Source organism: Caretta caretta, chromosome 4 (assembly GCF_965140235.1).
Source record: "Caretta caretta isolate rCarCar2 chromosome 4, rCarCar1.hap1, whole genome shotgun sequence".
In the NCBI taxonomy this organism is placed as follows: Eukaryota; Metazoa; Chordata; order Testudines; family Cheloniidae; genus Caretta; species Caretta caretta.
In genome coordinates this window covers 50052168-50072474 of record NC_134209.1, presented here as the reverse complement: position 1 = coordinate 50072474, position 20307 = coordinate 50052168, and positions in this window count along the sequence as shown.

The window sequence follows — 20307 nt, the reverse complement described above, 5'->3', positions numbered from 1 at the left end:
AACTGTATGATCTAACACTGTATCACTAGAGAGATACTGGAAGGCTTTTCCACCATAAGAATGATACTCACAGCAAAGAAACGCTCCTCTAGCCAAAAAATACCAATCAACCCCACCCGCCAAAAAGGTTACCCAAAAAATGTAAATTAATACAGATCTAAACAAAACAAGACCAAAACCTTACCCATCTGGCAGCGTTTTTAGCCCAACAAGGCAGAAGTGAGAGAGACTCCATGAAGTTCACTAGGGACTTCACTTTTGCTGTTGATTTTATATGCAAGATGTCTTGATACTTTGGTAATGGCTACCAGTATAAAATTTAAAGTAGGAAGATAGGTGAGAACAGAAGAATTTCATAAAACTAGTGCATTCAAAGAGTGAATTCGCTCTCAGGGTAACTCAGTGCTTATGCGGATAATTTTACAACATACAGTTCATTTTCTAAAGCCAAAATCTGTAGCTGACAGATAGTGATTATAAAATGAAATCTAAGACTTTTTAACTCTTGGGTAGGATAATCTAATTATAGTTACACAAAAAAGAATAAATGTCAATTTGGCAAGTACATTTTCTTACACGCCTCTCTAAATGGAGAAGACATTAGCAAATTTCTCTTTGATATGTTGTGATACTGTCAAGTTTTAAAGGATTATTTTATGGTTCTCCAATGAAGTGGTTTTCTATTCACTCAAGCTGAGTAGAATTTTATTATTGTTGTTATTTATAACTATGTACTATTTATTTTAATCATTTTTCTCAATTATTTTTCAGAGAAGAGGATCTGTATCCACAGAACTAGATCCTCATCTATTTAGTCTTGTTATTTTAACTCAGACTCATATATAAAACCTTTCACTGGAGTAAGTTACTGTATGTATATATGTTATGTTTGTTCAGTGGTCATAACAAATTTTCCCCTTCTGTGGGTGTAACTATGAGCTTATCTCTCTCACACCAGATGTGGAATTCCACTGGGAAAGGAAAAAAATTAAATTAAGTGGTCTCTAAAAGTAGCATTTTTATGATCCCATACTTTATAAATATAGTTCTCCATTGTTTCTTGGGGGCTTTTTTCTTAACCTCAACATTTTACTGCATATTTATGTTCTCAAATTAGAATGATACCACTGAGCTATGCCAGAAAGAAAACAAAAAGAAAGAGGTTTGCGCATCCGAAAAGTACTTCTCAGTCAGGCTCATCAATGACCTGTGTGTGTGTGTGTGTATATCATTCATGAAGTGTGTGTGTGTGTGTATATCATTCATGAAGAACCCTCTTGAAATTAGGATTTATAAAGACTTGGGATTTTGAGACTCTTGGGCCAAAATTAGAACTGATTTTAAAAAAACAAATGAACAAAAATACTGACATCTCTTTGCAACTAGCTAGGCCTTGTTGCAATTCCAGACCTGTATTAATTTATTTGCAAAATGTTGAGAGGTTCCATCATTCAAAACTAATGTGTGCATGTGCATTCAATCATATACATCAGTGGATGTATTTGAATGTGCATACCTATTTTTGTTTCAATGTTGCCAAGACAAACCTCCTCCTCCTTCCCAAGCCTGGGTATACTGTTTCTCTCAGAACAACACTGGAGAAAAGAGAAACTGCAGTTTAGACAGGGAGATGAGCTAGATCTGAGAAAGCTAATCACTAGTAAAATTAGAGATTTTTGTCACCGAGTCATACCACCACCACCAGACAGGCACAATAGTGAGGCATCCATTATGGTCTGGAACCAGTATGCAACATGCTGTATCAAAACTCCGGGTGTATGACAAATAGATTTAGTGGCAATAAGTGAATAGCAATGATTCTTCATGATTCTTTTGAACCCAACAGTTTCCACAAGTTTTTGTTGCCAGGTTGGATGCTCTTTTTCGCTCTTTTAAGGCAAAGTTTCTCCTATCTGATTCAGATGGTGGTAACACTGTTTAGTACTCCGATTTCCCCTTGACATTGATGGGAGCACATTATATTCACACGGAGTACTATTGTGTGAACTGTGGCATAAATGGGATATATGTGCATGTGGCAGGAGAGCAGAATACCTACGGTGGGTGAATCTGAAATTGAATGAAGAGCAAAATACTGTGCAGATATGAGATAATAGGTCTGTATTATACAGCTGGCCTCAGGAAAAGGAAAATATTACAGGTCAGGTGTGGGTGTGTGGGATAGATGTTTGTCTGTGTTGCGTGTACATGCACATGTGGGATGGCAGAGAAGGAAAAGATATAACTAGTCATAGTTCAGTGCAAATAAGTGTTGGTTGTATTTCCTTTTCTTTTCTTATATGAGCTCAAAGTATTGGATAGCACTAGTATGTTTAGTTGGATAGTGTAACGTAAAAGCTATTTCCAGAACTCATGAGTCTATGTTAAAGTGTTGGAAATGTATGGCTAAATCCTCAAAGGGCGTAAACTGGCACATTCCCATTTAACTAGGTGAGGTCTGCCCAATACTCATAAATAAAGTAAAATTCAATTGCAGCATGAATAGTAAATGCCCTGACAGTTTTTTTCAAGACACTTTTAAAAATTACAGATACAGCTGAAAGTAAGTTACACTGTGATGCAATATAGCCTAGTGGATAAAGCACTGAACTGAGATTCAGGAGACCTGCATTGTATTCCCAGCTCTCCCACTGACTTGCTGGGTGATCTTGGGCAAGTTACTTCACTTCTTTGCCTCAGTTTCCCCACTTTAAAAAGTGGATAAGTGATACTGACCTCCTTTGTAAAAGTACTTTGAGATCTAAGGATGAAAATCATGATATAAGAGTTTCAGAGTAGCAGCCGTGTTAGTCTGTATTTGCAAAAAGAAAAGGAGGACTTGTGGCACCTTAGAGACTAACCAATTTATTTGAGCATAAGCTTTTGTGAGCTTATGCTCAAATAAATTGGTTAGTCTCTAAGGTGCCACAAGTCCTCCTTTTCTTTTTGGGATATAAGAATTAGGTATTACATTAGAGGACAATTACTTTAATCTAAATTAATGTAGCGCTCCATATGTTTCTGATGCAGTTCTATGCTGTGCTACATTAACTCAGATTAATGCTTACTTTACGTATATGTGCTTAGATATCATAATATACAAGTACTCCAATTTGTCTCATGACTTTGGAGAAAATCCAACCTATGCCCAAACCTATGGGGTCCATAAAAGATAATGGGGAAGCAACAACATATGGAAGGCGAGGATGCAGACAGGATACAATCCCAATAACAGAAAATACACACAGATACAATCTTAGGAAATGCACCCTGACCCCAGAGTCTGGGGTGTACTCAAAAAGAAGAATATCCCTCCAAATTAGCTAATGCATATTCTGCTGTCAACAACAAACGCAGCCATCTTTATCAACACAAATACCTTCGCTCCAGAAGGCAGTAGCAGCAAGTAGCATCCTTCTGTCACATTGAAATGGCTCCACATACTTCCCTCTGAGGGCAGGATATCTCTTGTGCCAGATAGGTCTTACTATGTGTCTGACTACTTGCAGCTGCACTGCTTCAGGCTGTAATGACAGAATTTGGCACTTAATTTTGGCTGATACATTATGCTTCCAGTTACAATCTCTGATGTTCATGCTTGAAGGTACAAAAAACACTGGGCCTGATTCTCCAGTGCTTTGTAGTTTGTGCAGTCAGATATTCTGCAAAAATTGCCTGAGAAGTAGTAATTGGGTTGCTCAGCACCATATGGTATCAAAACCTTGGTGTTGAAGCTGACCTGATATAATAGTTCAGATAAAGGAAATGAGAATGGGTCTTTTAAAGCAATAGGAGGTACTTTGTAGGGTCTAGCCTCAAATTCTTGACAGGATCTTCTTTTCTAATCCACCAGATCTTTTCTCTGCCTTTGGATATTCAGGTAACCTTAGCTCACTAGCAAGTTCCCAAGAACAGCTGGGGGATGATATGCAAAGTGTTCCAGTAAACAGCAGATGACAGAAAAGTGTTGAAAGAATATTTTATTTCAACAGTTTGAGTTGTCAGTTTGTTATTTCAACAGTTTATTCTAGGAGGAGTGAAAATAAGACAATTCTAAGGTGAAGTCTGTAAGCTTTTTCTGTTCAAGCTGAAACTTTTAGACAAGCTTCCGTATTTATGAGCAGGTATCGGAGTCTCTCAATCCTGGGACTACCTGAGGACTGGTTCACCACCTCCAAGATCAGTGAAATTTGTGCTGAGATACTGTTGTGCCTCCACAAATAGACAGGGTGTTCCTACTGTGGAAACTACTATTCATTTGTGCATGTGACCACATCAATCATTGATTAAAAACTGGTGATGCAGTTCCTTAGAATCACAAGTGATGGTAAATGTAGACAATAGACTGACAAAAGAGATGTAAAAGATTTGTTTTGTGCATCTTAAAAATGACTATTAACCCCAATTTGTCCACTATATGCTTCTTAAAGACTGTTGTTTAACCAGAATTTTCTCATCTGACAATGGAAGTGATAGGAGAGGGCAGCTCAGAGCCTCCAGAGGCTAGAGAGGTGGTGAAGATGACCACTTTCGGAATCTTTCACACAGAAAAGAGTCTTTTACAAGGCAGCTTGGAAAATGGCTTGTAATTCAAATGAATAAACCTGGGGTTTGGGTTTTAAGTTAACTGAACTTTCCAAACCTCAAGAGAAGGTTTGGTCTAAGTTCTGAGCAAGATTCAGGTTGCTTCTTTTATCTTGTCTGGGTCACTGCTCCCTATTTAATTTGGCATGCTTTGACTTGATAATAGGATTCCTTAAAATCAATGTTTACATAAAGGATCCTGCATTCCTGAGCACACAACTCTCATTGGCTTTAATGGAGGTTTGCATTGTATAAGCAATGTGGGTTTGGGCCCAAAGTCAGATGTCTATATTTAACTCCTCTAAGATGATGTTGAGGTAAATCATGTTATTCCAGAGAATACATATTCAGAGAACTCTGGTGAGGCGAAATGTTGTATTTACTGAATAACTTAGCACAGTGGCAGAGAAAATAAATGCTGGGTACAAAAATATATTGTTCTGTAAAATATATGCTACGCTTAGCATTCAGTTACAAGGTATTATATTTGTGCTACCTTTGTCATTTAAGCTGTTCAATTAGTATCTGTTAGCTATTGCATCTATTCAGTGAAAAAAACATTCTTGAGGTATCATGTTTATACAAAGCTAGCAGCATAAATCAGCTGTATTTAGAAATTAAAAAACAGGCATGAAATACCTCAAAAGCCCAAGGTTTGATGACCTCTTAAACTGCAAAATGTGTCAACAGCAATAAATTCCACTTCCTATGTTCAAAGTGCACCTGATTGTATTCAACGACATGGTCACCCATGCTTGATACTCATCATCAAATGATGAACAACACAGTCATGAACTCCTGAAATGTACACCACAGTGTGACAAGATGCACCTGTCACCACTGTTTGTGAGATGAAAATGGATAAGCCTCCTGACAGCTGGATGCGAATGTTCCATTCTCAGTGGATCAGCAAGGCAAAAAGAGTAAAAACACTACTAAAGTTGAATCAAACCAGGATGTTACCCTATCTTTATAATCTCAGTTTTTCAGCACTTAGTTTTATGAAATAATTTAGGACTGACAAATTGTGGCTGGAGTCCTGTATTGGCTACATGGATGATAAAGAAATCTGATAGATTCCATAAGATGGTCTGTATAATTGAATCTTCTCTTTACTTCTGGAAATAGTAAATCTCAACTGAAGGATAAATTTGTGGGCACAAGTGACTTCTACCAAAAAAATTACTTCCACAAATGTGAACTGTATGATTTACACTTGCAGTGAACTGAATGTGTAGATATTAGCACATGGATGTCTAAATATTTGATTTGTTCCCATGAATAAATAGTTAAATGTGCAACTGTTCACACTTGTGCCCGCAATTTAATTGCAGACTCAAAAATGCAGGAGCAAATTGCTTCTGCTAAAGGGTGACCACCTTTTTTTTAAAAAGCACTTCTAAATGAAAAATAAAATTATACAAAACCATGAATTCTGGTTTCCAATGTGATTTTACAATAATAGATACTAAGACAGACTCTCTAATCTAATCCGCTCTGTGTGCCCGTTTAAGTGCCAAGGGAGTTCTCCCCAGGCTCTCTCTAGTCATTTTAAGGTCACAAAATTATTTTTTTCTGTTTCTTTCTCAGTAATCTTCTAAAATCTTTTTTTTCCCCCTAAACAAAAATCCAGCATTCTTCTTGTTCAGGCCCTCATCACCTCCCATCTTGATTCCTGATCTTACCATTCTCTGGCCATCTCAACATTCATCTTCCTCACCTTCATCCATTCAAAATTTATCTGCTGAGATCATCTTCCCCGTCAGCCTGTCTGTCTACATGGATTTTCCCCCACCCACATCAATAACTCTACTGGCTCTCTCTTTACTGGTATGAGCAGTCTCCTGAAGATCTACAGCTAGGTTCGACACTTGAAAGTAAGTCAAAACAAACCATTTAAAATGTTTAGAATTGACATTTCATTTAAAAAATATCAACTTGAAATGAAATGTTGAAACAAGCCATTTGGATGATTTTGTTTTCACTTTTTTTTTTTAGCGAAAACCATTTGCCAAATTTGGCCCAAATTTGTGAATAGCATCAGTGTTCGAAAAATGTTTTTTCAAGTGCCTGGTCTACAATATTTCTACATACAAGACTTTATATATGTTTCATATCTCATATCAGTTATGTCATAACTATGCAGGAAACTAACTACTCTGGTTCTCAGTCTCCTTTAGTCTTTTCATTATTCTCAGAGAATCAAACAGGTCTGCAGTTTTTTCTACTTGTATTGTCTTAAGCCGAACCTTCAGAGTCAACAATGTGACTGTGTAAAAATCTTCCAGTATACTTAAACACATAAAAGATAGATATGCTGTCCTCAAACAACTCTCATTTCATGAAGATACAAAATTACTATGTCAGCCCTTATCCTGGCAAAGTCCAGATTTAAACAGCTAATCTCCAGAATTTCATTTGGGTCAGTTCACGACTCTTCAAACCAGTTGTTTTATAGTTCTTGGACTTCTATTGCCTTATGGCTTGATCCCGCAAACACTCAGGTGTTGTGTTTGGCCATAGGGGCTTCAGTAGAAATGCTCATATGAGTAAAGTTACTAACGTGTAAGTGTGCACAGGATCAAGTCCCACTATTAATAATCAAGCTCTGAGGAAATGATCCTGCATCCATTGAAGTGAACAACAAAGCTCCCACTGGTTTCAAACAAGTGCAGGGTGAAGCTTTAAGTCCAGACTATCTTGTCATAAAATAACTTATTGGACATACCAGCACTCCAAAAGGCTAGTAGCCATTCACAGCAAACAGACACTAGGCCTGACAAAGTACAGCACTGAATGAAGGGAGAGAAAGCTGGATGTCTTGTCGCCGATAACATAGTTCATCCTACCATTGCCACCATCTTCTGATCATTTCTCAAAAGAGATATTTTGCTCCTTTTATTTTGAGGTATGAAACGAAACAAAACAAAAATTTACAAAGCTCTGGCTATCTTTTTAATGAATAGTGTTCTGCATCCATGTTGCACCTTTCATCTGAGAAACTCAAAGCATTTTGTATTTTATCTGTCATAGATGTGTCATTATCTCATTGTTAGGGTTTGTGTGTTTGTTTAGTACATGTACATCCTCCTGATTTGCATGAGTGATATAATTTCATTTAATTGTTGGACTTCAGAGTAGGAAAGATCATCATCATCAGCTAGAATAATTAACTTTGCCAACTAGAGTTAATTAAGATGAAGTCTGTCAAACTAATGTAAAAAATAATCAGTAGCTAAAAACTAACAGATAAAAGCAAAGCTTTTGCTTATTGGCTTTATTTTGGTCAGAGCAGCTAGTGTTATTTTTTGAAGACTATCAAATGTTATGAACTTTCATGAAATGTCTGATATCAGCTAGCTCTTTTGAGATTTTAAATTTCTCATCTCATTCCAGCATATGGAATTCTCCTCTGTTTTCACATTTGTATATTATTCAAACATCTTATAACTCTTCATTTCATCTAGGAAAATTATTTGTGTGTTGGGTGTGTGTGTGTGTGGGGGGGACTGGTTCTACTGTATAAATACATATAACATAAACCAGTATCTAGGCAATGTAATGGGCACAATAGGTGAAATTCAATCCTGTGCAGAGGGCCAGCTAAATTAAGTCCCCCTCAGGTCCTCAAAATAGGGAGCGAGATTCTGTGCTGCAACTCTAAGAGATGGGGAAGGAGCCTATAATGGCTTTAAGCCTGCTTTGCCCCCTTCCTATCGTGGGTTGTTCTTAGTACTGAACTGCCTCCCCGGCTACCTTATGCAGCCCAGGGAGACTTAATAAGTTATGGCAGCCTCCCCAGGTCTATAGGTCTCAGCACTGCTTGGAATCTCCACAGAACTGTGTGTTTGGACACTGCCCCTCTGCTCCAACCTCCAGGCATGACTCCCTATGCTAGACTTGTGAGGCAGTCCTCAGAAGGCAGCATTACAGCTGTCTTCTGCAGCGCCTATGCTGGAGGAATCCTTCCTTGACCAAAACCAGGACTTTTAGGGCCCCTTTATGCCATTCTTTCCCTTTTACTGGGCATGAAGGAGCCAGAGTGAGCATCTCACACAGGTTCTGGTGGGATTTAAATAGGATTTAGACTGTATTGGCCACTGTGAATATAATATGGTGAGATAGAACAAATTATATGAAAACAAAAGGCCAGATTTAACCTGTGAGGGAAAAAAAAGCTTACAAATATTATTAGTTAAATTGTCTCATTTTGCTATGTCACTTGAATGACATGTCAATTTTGTTTTGGAGCAAAGTGGAGTGGGGGCTGAAGTTGCCTACCCAGGGCTACCTATAATGGCAGATTAATATATTATTTTCCTTCATGACATTTCTCCATTGAGCCACTCATGAGTTATGCAGCCAAGCCAACCATCCCTTGCTTATTTTCTGAAGTGTACTATACTACCCATCATCATGCACAACAGCCTGTCTAGTTGCACAGACAGACACACACACACATCCAAATGCAACACATTAGTTCATAGTTAAGTGATCCTCTTTTTTCCCCCAGTATATGTTTGAAACGTTTATTTTTTAGGACGTCTGCCTTTCATTGCTTCATACTCACATTCTAGTAATCAACCTTTCCCCCCCCCCCGTGCCCCATTCTACTGAAAACAGTACAATGTTTGCGGTTCAGCTGTGGTTTACATATGAATTTCTCATTGTGTTATAAGAGGTGTAAAAAAAGCTCATTGGGGGAAATTTGTCATCAAAGAATGAGCAAATAGGTATCATTAATAAAAGAAAGTCTGAGACCTTACCACGTGTTATGCCGGCTTGTGACTTATAGGAAATCTCTATCAACGCAACATGAGTGTATCCAGATAGAGAACATTGGGGCAATAAGACCAAAGCTATCAATTATCTCCAGACAGGCTTTCTTGAAATAGTCATGCCAAGCACCTGAATCCACTTTAATAGTGGAAGTGGACACATATGCTTGGGGAGTTCAAACCCTTTATGAGTAACATTCACTTATGATATACGAACAGAGACCCAACATTAGGGAAGATTTTAGCAAGTATGTGGTATTTAGGAGTACATAGTTTAAACTTCCCTTTTTAGTGTGGTTGTGTTGTAGCTGTTATTATTTAGTAATGGTCAATCTGTATTCCAGTCTGTTGTTGCAGACATGAAGAGTTAGGACTATCAAGTGATCTGGCATAAATGAATGTTTCCATACACCAGCTACTTGCCTTTGGAGTAGTTCGATAAAAGGAGCTAATGAAAAATTAAATGAATAATGCTGCATGCTGAAGGAGTACTCCTTTTTGACAAGCTGATTGGCTAGAAACTTTTCATCACCATTTCTTGGACTCACTCCCAGGAAAATCTGTTGTATCATGCCGTTCTTTATCCAATATAAATAAATGAATACAAAAACAAACTTGTCAAACTTCAAAGAATTGTCTACAAAGTCAAGAGTATTTTGGTGCTACCTAATTTTCAAATGAAAAAATTCAGTATTATAGAAGAGACTGTGCCTAATGCTATACAATTTGTTTTCAGTATAATGAGAGAGCTCCATTTTTATTTAACATGAACAGTAATAGAATATCTATAATGATATAGAAGGTTTTATTCCCTAATTAATTCATATTAGGTTTCATTCCAAAATACAACAACTTGTAGTAGTCCCTGAAATAAGACTGTAGTTTTAAATAGTGATGGTTAACTATAGTAAAAATGCTTTGAAATCAATTAAATGCTTTTAAAGGAGCTAAATTCTGTAAGGTTTCTGTTTCATGGAGGTATTAGGTAAGGTTATCTGGGAGAATGGAGTCTGACTGAGACCTTATCTACACTATAGGGGTAAGTCTACCTAAGTTATGCAACGCCAGCTACATGAATAACGTAGCTGGAGTCGACATGGCTTAGGTCGACTTACCTTGTGCTTCTCCTTTTGGTGGAGTACCAGAGTTGACAGGAGAGTGGATCTGCAGTCGATTTAGCAGGTCTTCACTGCATCGATTGCCGCAGCATTGATCCCCAGTAAGTATAGACATGCCCTGACAGTTGTTTCACACAGCCTCTGAAACCCATTTAGAATCTAGCATGTAGATGAGTAACAGGACAGACAGTAGCATGTAAACATGGACATGAGAGTATTACAAAAAAAAAAACTTAGAGTTAATGACAGTGAAGATGAGTGGTAAATGCGCAGGAGCATGAGAGTGGGGTGGATAGTGGAAGGACCAGAAAGAGAGAGAAGGAAAAAAATAGAGGTTTGGGACAAAGAAAGAAAGAGGTCTGGCAATCAAGAAGCAGAATGCCTGGTGAATGAAAGGCATAAGGCTTGGCAGCAGAAACAGAGAGGTGCCTTGAAGAAGAGAGACAGACAACAGACTTGCAAAAATGTCTGGCCACAAGAGAGAGAACGTTTCAGCCACATATGCTGTCCTGGCTAATAAGGATTGAAGATGCAGCCAACCTTTGAAGATCCATCCAGCCAAGAAGATTGTGAGGTTAAAACAAATGCATTTCTTCCAGCAGTATATAAATTTATAATATTCTAACATGTTTTTATAATATCCTGTCCCTAATTTTAGAGCTGTAAGAACAATGGGCTAGGTTTGTACGGTATTCCACTTTTACTATTGTACAATTATTGTCACATTTCATCACTTCCTGTTCTAATCTTTGTTGTTATGATGTTCAGAATAGTCTATTGCAGACTAGTTGCTATGCAGTTAATTGATAGTGTGTTCTGGATTGTGCGATGCCATTCTGCATAAAATGATATGGTAGGTAGTTGGATATGCCATAATGCACAAGGAAGCAAAAACATACTGCAGCGTGCCCTCAAAAATGAAAAGTAGTTGGAGAGAGCAGTGGATTCAGTTCCTGAAAAGCAGGGAGGATGAAAGAATGCAACAACCCTGCAGCAGAAATCACATATAGCTATGACCAGCACACACCCTCTGAGAGTCTAGTGCATGGCAATGGCTATTTCATGCCTGTGGTCAAAATCAGAGTTTGGATTCTCATATTTCTTAGTTCTCTATGACCTTTACATAGGCCTGTTGGAAATATCAAAGATGCACTGAATGATGGCAGCCTGGGGACAGAGTGCAGGAAATACATGGTCTAACAACTTCCAGGGCTCCCTCTATTGCGGTGCTGTGTCCAGCTCACTGATACTAGTTTTGTGCCATTAGCAAGACATTGAAAGTTACAGCTGCTCAGAGGAACACCCAAATGGAGATGCTGTTTGTCCTGCTCCATCTGCAATGTTCCATGGGTTATCCTAGTAGTCCACCTGAAGAGGATTCTTCCCACCTTGCATCCAACCATGATGTCATTTGGGCAGCCTATGTTTGTTGCAGGAGTGTCTTTTGAGGATTTTGTTCCTTTTAGCATCATAGAGTCCATCATAGATTCATCAGCAAGGGCACCATAGCACTTTAGGAGGCTCTGCAGCCTTTTCTTCTAGAAAATTGTGATATGTTTTTTCATTTCATGTAGCATAATGGCAGAAACCACCTCTGCGTTTAAAACAGACAGCAGCACTATGAATGGCACATGCCTTTAACTGGGCTGTGAGTATAAGCTGAGGATTGACATTCTTTAGATATTTGTTTCCTCCTGGAACCACTTCAGTACTCAATGGTTACTAAGGGACAGGTTGTCTGTTCTGTAGCGCGGAGATACTAAATCAGCCCTGAGCTCCCTGTACAGGAAGAGGTTCTGCCCAATCTGATTCAAGAAACATGTTGTGTTTTGGGGACTGAGAGGGGGCGGGTCTGGGAAAAGAGATGCTACATTAAAATATTTTTGCCTCTCTTTAGGAGCTGACAAGCTGTTGCAGCCTGAGTGTCTTCAGGCTGAATAATCTGGCAAGAAAAGAATAGTGTTCTTCAGGCCTCTGGATGAGCCCTAATGGGTAGTGTAACATGCTGTATAGCCTGAAGTCAAAACAAAACCCATAAAAATATAACTCAGCTAAATCTTCAGACACTAAAGACCTAGATGCATAATCAATGGAAAATTATTTCACTGGGCCTGCTGAAAATTCTACTTCGTGGATTTAAACTTGAGCAACAAGGATGACATCTAACCCCAAAAGGCTTGTGTTCCTTGAACAGTTAATTATGGTTCTCCCATTTATCACAATCTCAGAAATGTAGTAGCACGGTGGAAACAAGTAATGTTTGCACCATGAAAAACTGCACACTGAAACGCTGTAATTTCCCTGATTTGAAACATTTCCGCAGCTTTTCATGACCAGAATTCTTTCCCCAGACCTCAGTGTGTTCAAGAAGCCTGTGCTAGTTAAATATACACAAATGTTTTAGCTTATGTTTCCAACCATTTTGAATGCTACTTCTTATGTTAGATCAATTAGAATTTCTTAAAATCAGTCAGAATACACTGACACAAACAACCCGGTATTCTAAATCAGCTTCTAAAATTGTACCTGAAAGTTTAGTATGTTGCTTTTGGACACACACACACACACCCCTTGACTTGTGTGCTCCATTGTCAATCCTCTTATATAAATACAGATTTTGTGTATGTAACAATTGTATAGGCAAAACATTATAATGGCTACACTGAGGCTAGCTGAAGATTAGACGCTCTGAATTGCTATGCTGTATATTGAATAATAGCTTTTTTAATTACCTCTTGTAGTTTAGTGACTGTGTGTCTTATTAATTTATATTCTTACCTATTCTTTGAAATGTAAACTGTTCCTTCACTTGCAAGTAGAGTTACTTCTTCAGATTTCAAGATTACTGCTACAATGATTACTATGTAACATCTTTCAATTTGACCAGCAGCAGTGGAACTGCAGCAATCTTTTATGCAATAGAAAAACTACTACTGTACGATCCAGGGACCTCTCTCGAGATATCCCTTATTTACCTTGAACATTTGACTGGTTATTCACTGATATTTACAATTTTCAAAAGTACTTTATAGCTTCCCAGCTGTAGCTCTGCTAAAATGAGATAAAATTTTGAGGGAAGCAACCAAAGAGATTTATGAAGAAAAATGAAAAATTAAATTGTATTGCCTAAGCAATGGCTCAGTGGGATAGGATTACAGTCTACAAGTCTTTGAAGGGTACGAACAATTTGTGGGAAATGGGCCTGGTCTTCCTTCAACTTGAAGAAAAGCTAGTTCCATTAGTGTCACAACTGATGTATACATCATCTCTCCTCCATATGGAGCAAGCCCTCACAAAAATTCATGGTGGGTTTCACTGCCTAAAGACTTTTTTCCCCCTGAATTAAGACACATATGACACACATACTCCCTCCACTTGCTTTGGACTACTGAATATTTCAGCAAACATTTTGTGCTTGAAAACTAATGGCCTGTTGTTCAAAGGTGCTGAACATCTGCATCTCCCACTGATTACAGTAACCCATGTTCTCCATTTAGCCCAGCTCCCTTGTTGGATGTCCTTTCTTTAACTGTGGCTAGCAATTCATGCTTCATAGAAAGGAATTCTGTCTCTTTATACGTCTAGTCAGTTATGTAATACTCTCCACAAGGACTAAATTAATATTTGCCACCACCCCCCCTTGCAAAGTTGCATTTACTCTGTGACAATTTGGACCCACATTCTTTAGCAAGGTCCCTGAATTTTGCTGAATTTTCGTGTGGCAGCTGAGAAGATCTGTAACAACTTCATTTAAATAAAAAATAAATCAAGGTTTTTCATAAGTTAAACGTGAAAGTGAATAATACATACAATACAGTAAAATTCTGTTCATATATGGGATTCATCAAAATTAGAATCTCAGTGTTATTTATTTTGAGGATACTCTATTTTATAATCTCCACGTTGTCAATGCATATCAGGGATAGGGGGACAGTGCTTCACTGCCCAATGTTGATACAGGCATTGCCAATGTCAGGTTTCATGAGTTAAACAAGGATGCTGAATAGACAAATTAACACTTATCAGAATTATTGTCTGAGGCTGCTTGCAGACACAGGATATTAAAAACTCCATTGGTTCACACTTGGTTCACGTTTTCAAGGTTTTTGTTAAAAAATGGTCTGCAGCGCTCACGGTGGTTAAATGAAAGCTTGGATTCTGGAGCATAATTCTGAAGCAAAAGGAAGATTCTGCTGCACTTCTGCAGCCAGGATCAGAGAATACATGGTGTCCCAGCCTTAGATCCTGAAGTGAGCAGTCTGATTATCCTATCATTATCATAGTTTGCTTAGCTACTGCTCTGATTAGTGGCAATAAAATCATTAGAACCTTTTAAAAATTCAGTCTCATTTGTTTCAATTATTTCCAGTACCAGTGAATACCATCCAGTAGGTTGACTGTTTCAGCAGCATAAAAATTGGCTTTGGAGGAAAAGAACATACAGCACCTAGTTAACTGCTGAGCATGAGCAATGGAAGAACAAGAGAGTAAACTGTAAACAAATGTGTGTTTACTCTTGATTAGAAGTGGCATGTGTTTTCTGCACCATAGAAAGTGCTACAGAGATTATCCATATTTAATAAATACAAGACTGAAAATAAATTGAAATATCTTGACGGCTAATCAAGCAAGCATAGATTATTTATGCTTATTCTGGAGCCTCCTCTTTGTCTTGTGCATCTGTGTGGTGCCTATATAGAATCAGAATTTTTGCACAGTATTTTGTGTGGAAAAACTGCAGTATTTACTTAGTTTTGGTGCTTATGAACCTTCCCTAAAGGTGTGTAGATTTAATTGTATTAGATCAAATGGATAGTAATTGTACAGAAATTCTGGTGCCATATTAGGTGGATGACAATTAGTATGACTGAAATCTATTAAAAGGTCTCAGATCCTCTGGTTTCTTCCTTTTAAATGTATCCCGTTGTCTCCAAGCAACATGATAAGGTCTGAAGCTTAAAACATCTGTGTCAGATATCAGATCTCCAGTGGAATTCAGTAGAGCAGGCTAGATTTTAGTTCATGTGCTCCATTTTGCCATTCCAGTTTATGTTCTGTGTATTTTAACAAAAGGACTACATACTGCCTCTAGAATTTAAAATTGCCTAAAGCTCTCTATTGTGCCATCATAAAAACACTTGTAGATCTCAGCTCATTTGGCATTTACACGTTCACCATTTTTATATACAGAGGGATGGAGGGATTTGGTGTCCTTGCAAGACCCATAAGAAAAGTGAAGAGAGCAATTTAAAAAAAAAGGCAATATTTTAGTTGGGCAAAAATCTGAAATCCTTATTTTGGCCTTGATCTGCCTAACACTTCCATATGTAGGTAGCTTTGCACACATGATTAATTCCATGAACTAAACAGGGCTACCCAGGAGTAAATGTGTGCTGGATCATTATTATTTCTTAGCAGTGTCCATGATACATTCGATACTTTCCGGACATCCAGAAATTGCTCACAATTGAGTTGCTCACAAAGGACAGAAAGAGAAGCAGACGGATTAGTGGTAGGGGAACAACAATAACCAATTTATGCATAAGTCAACTTGATTCATTGCAAGCAGCACAGCAGAAGTGGGTCTTTAAAAGAGACTTAAGTGTGAATAGAGCAAAGGCCCTGCACATGAGTTCTGGAAGGTGGTACCATTCATAGGAGACCAGGTAGGAGAAAGCAAAGGGGTGACCGTAATAGAATTTGACAAATAGGTGGACAAGGATGGAGGCACCAATGGAATGGAATGGACTGGACTGGACAGGGGGCAATGTGAAGTTTGACAAGGAAGTACAAATAGGGAGGAGGAGATTATATCAAGCTTTGAAGATGGTGACATGAGGCTCAAATGATAAACGAGCAGCCAGTGAAGGCATTCAACGTGGGAAGTGACATGAGTAGTTGTATTTTGTATGGATTAAAGACAGTGGGACGAACAAGTGTGTGTGTGTCTGGAAGGTCAGGGAGAAGGATGCTGTAGTAGTCAAGGTGCGATATAATGAGAACTTGAACAAGAGATGTATCTGTGGTGATAGGAAGAAAAAGGACAGTTCTCAGAGGTGTTGAGAAAGAAACATTGGCAGCATCAGGACCTTTGTTCATTTGCAGAGAAAAAGCTTTGCTAATGGATCCACAGAAATCTCCAGTGGGATCGGGGCAATGAGAGGGAAATGAAGTGATTCACAAACAAGAGCTGAAACAAAAATTCCGTTAATAAATCCAACCCAAAACATATTTTAAATTAAGAAATCATTGGAGAAGTACAGTATGGATTTGCCAGGGGGAGGATACTGTATCAAATCTATATCTCAGACCATCTGGGAGAAATAAAACTGGTTAGATGGAGGGCCTTTGACATCTATTCCCACCTCTAATCAGATATATTTTATAATCCTAATTCCCTAATGGAATCTGGGACAAAAACATTGGAACAGCTATCACAGAATCACAGTGGAATAATATTTGTTTGCTTAAAACATTCTACAGCTGATCTAATATTACAGCTAATCCATCAAAAATTAATCTTGGGACTCTCTCAAAAATGGCTGATGCTGTTGCTAGAAATACTAACAAGTACTAAAATGTCCTACTGAAGATGAAAGTGTTACCACATGAGATTTGGGAATGATAGAAATAAAATCAATAGTTTGTAGCAGGGTATCAGCAGCAGAATCTATGGGGTACTAAATGTCACCTCTCGAGGTGATCCTTGTCTGTTCCTGCTAGACAATTTTTCACTTCAGTCAGTTTATACTGAAAATAAATAAATGTTCACCAGTGTTAAGTAAATGTCATTAACACTGTGATATAACTGAACAGCTACAGTTTTTACCAGCATGTGTTTTCCTGTGTGTGCATGCATGTATTTGTGTGGAAGTCATCTTGTACCAAAGATTCAGTCTCTTCAGTGAGGTTGTAAAGATTACCATTTCTCCCTTTGCCATTAATGATCAAAACAAGGTGGCTCACTGAACAAGGAATTTCACCACATTCAGCAAGAAGTGCCTGGTCCAAAGCCCAGTGAAGTCAATGAGAATCTTACCATTGACTAATTCCAGCCACAACTGCTTGAGCGGTTATTTTCTATGCAGGAGTTTTCCCAGTGCCTCCGTTGCTGAATAAAGTAGGATATTTAGTATTTCTTCAGACATCATATGCTGTGCATAAAACTAAGAAAAGAAAAGTTTAGGCTAGACATCAGGAAATTTCTTAGTGGAGCCACTGGCCCCCGGAAAAACCATAAAGATAGCTGATCAAGGTGGTCTCTTTGGAGGTATCCTAGAGTTGGTTAGAAGCAATCTTAGTGTGAATTATATGAGTAATCCTGCAAAATGCAAGTGTGGAAACAAGATAATAAAAGTGTTATTTTGTGCTCAGATCTTTATCGACTGATATCTATCTATCTATCTAGCAAAGAAAATGAATGCCTATGCAGTGGAGAGGATTGAACGGGGTAACAACATTTATAATATTGAAGCTATCATTTCAATATTTGGGATTTTATTTGAAACAAAGACAGAATATTTGTCACAATATTATCATATTTAGTACCAAAGATGCATGATGTTTTTAATTTGAAACTCTTGAGTATTTGGGTCATGACATTGTGTCCAGTGGAAGAGACGTGCAGGAACTGAAATACTCTTAAGTTTCACTGTGAATGCACTGATCTACCTCATTTTTAGAGGTTCCAGAACAGTGGTATCCAAAGTGGCCCTTACTACATACACTGTTCAATAGCCAGCCAGCAATTCCAGCACTGTAATATGAAACCTAGAAGGGAAGGCTTCTTTAGGTCAGAATTTGAGGTGGTTTTATGTATTAGACCTTTATACACTAAAAAGTGCACTGAGGGCTTCTGTACTCTAGACTGTGTTACAGTCTAGAGAGTGGAAACAGTCTACATTACTGGTTCTTTCCCTTTCTGGCCTGTGTTGTCAGGCACAGTTTGCAAGATACAGTTTAGGACTGACTCCAAACTTCCAGTGGGCTAACACAAAAAACTATTCTATAATGCCTAATCTATGGATTGGTGGAAAATTGTGTGTTCACAAACAGCTGAACATTCACGGCTGTGTCTGCCATCTTCCTAATTAAAAGAACAGTAAAGTGGCCTTCATTCATGGGGAGCATTGCCTAGAGGTCAGGCTTAGGCACTTCATCCTGGACAGGGTGGGGATTTAGTAGGATAGCCCAGGCACTCCCACTCCCCTTGGCATTGGCCCAGGGACCTGTGAGAGCTATCAAAAGGTCTGACAGCCTGGGACACCTTAAGGCTGTCCTCCCACTTCCTAACACCCTACGATTGCCATCTGTGGTAAGGTGGCATGCAGGGCCACTTGGCACCTCCCTTGTGGCCACGTGTGGCATGGCAGGCACCTCGCTTTCAGGGCAGCTGCTGCCTCCTTCTATGGCTTGGCCCTTTGCCAGATCAGTTCTAAGTCAGACACCTGGTGGTGTAGTGTATAAATGAAACAAGGGAAACTAACGCAAACAAACTGAGTTAATATGGGGCGGGGGGAGGCAGGGAGGGAATCTGAAGAAGGTCCTCCCTTCCCTCAGGGAGAGCCCTCTGGGAAGTTGTAGGGAGAGATCCTGCCTTCCCTCAGCTCTTTTACTCAAGAGCTGTGAGTTGCAGGTCTGCTGTCTTCCATGGCCTGTCCCCAAATGAGCTGCTCTGCCTCCTTTTAACTCCTCCAGTCTGTGTATCTCTTGCAAACATGGCGGGGCAGGGCTGGCTGAGCTCAGAGGAGCTCCTTAACCCCTTGTTGCCCAGCATGGGGTTTGTATCCCCCATCACAAATGGTTAAAGAATATGTTCACTTATTCTTTTACAGGAAAAACAGATTGTGGCAGTAAGATGACAAAGAATTATAGATATTTATTAACTTTGTTTAACCTTTGGGCCATGAGCACTTATGTTTCTAGAGGAACACTTTGGAAAAAATACACAGAGCAATTTGCTATATATTAAAAAATTGGAACTTTTTCCCTTAACTACATTTTAATTCTTTGTGTTTCAGAGAAAAGGGCTATCTGGCCATTACAAATGTCATCAACTTTCGTCTAACAGTTACTCAAGACTGTATCCTACTCAAAATTGCATGGAATGGTTTGAATTATCAATAAGTAATGTAAAGTTTGGTCATTAGGATCTAGCATATGGGAGGAAAAATCTTGCCACCTGCTGTCACTTTAAAAACTCCATTTTAAAAGTTTAATTTTCTCATCTAATTTAAACTCCCAAAATATTTTTGAAAATTAAAAAACTAAGTAGAGATGTAAGTTGAAACAGTTGTTAAGAAGTACAGTCTAATGGTAAGCAGAAAATATCTATTTATCTCCTGCATTTGGCATACAGGAAATTAGTTGCCAGAGGAATCCATCTTTTAGAAATGAAACAAACCCTCCATGGGCTATTTTATCATGGTGGTGACTGGTGCAGTATGATAGATGGCACCAATACAGCTTTAGTTTACATGCACATTCTAAACCTATTAACACTTGCTTGTTTTCGGAAGACAAGGAAAGCTACAGAATTCACCTGCTTTTGTTTTGAGGGGCTACATAAGGAATATTGCAAGACCATAAGGAACCAATAGAAATCCCAATATTATTTATTTCAAGACAAAATAATACAACTTTATTTAGTATGCTGTCTTTTATACAATCTGTATTCCAAATTGAGGCCTTACCCCAACTCCAAAGAAGTCAGCCAATGGAATTTTTTCCACTGACTTCAGTGGGCTTTGAATCAGGCCAATAAAGCATAATCCAGTGAACACCTACACTACGATTACAGTGCACTGTAAAGTTCAGACTTTTGAACT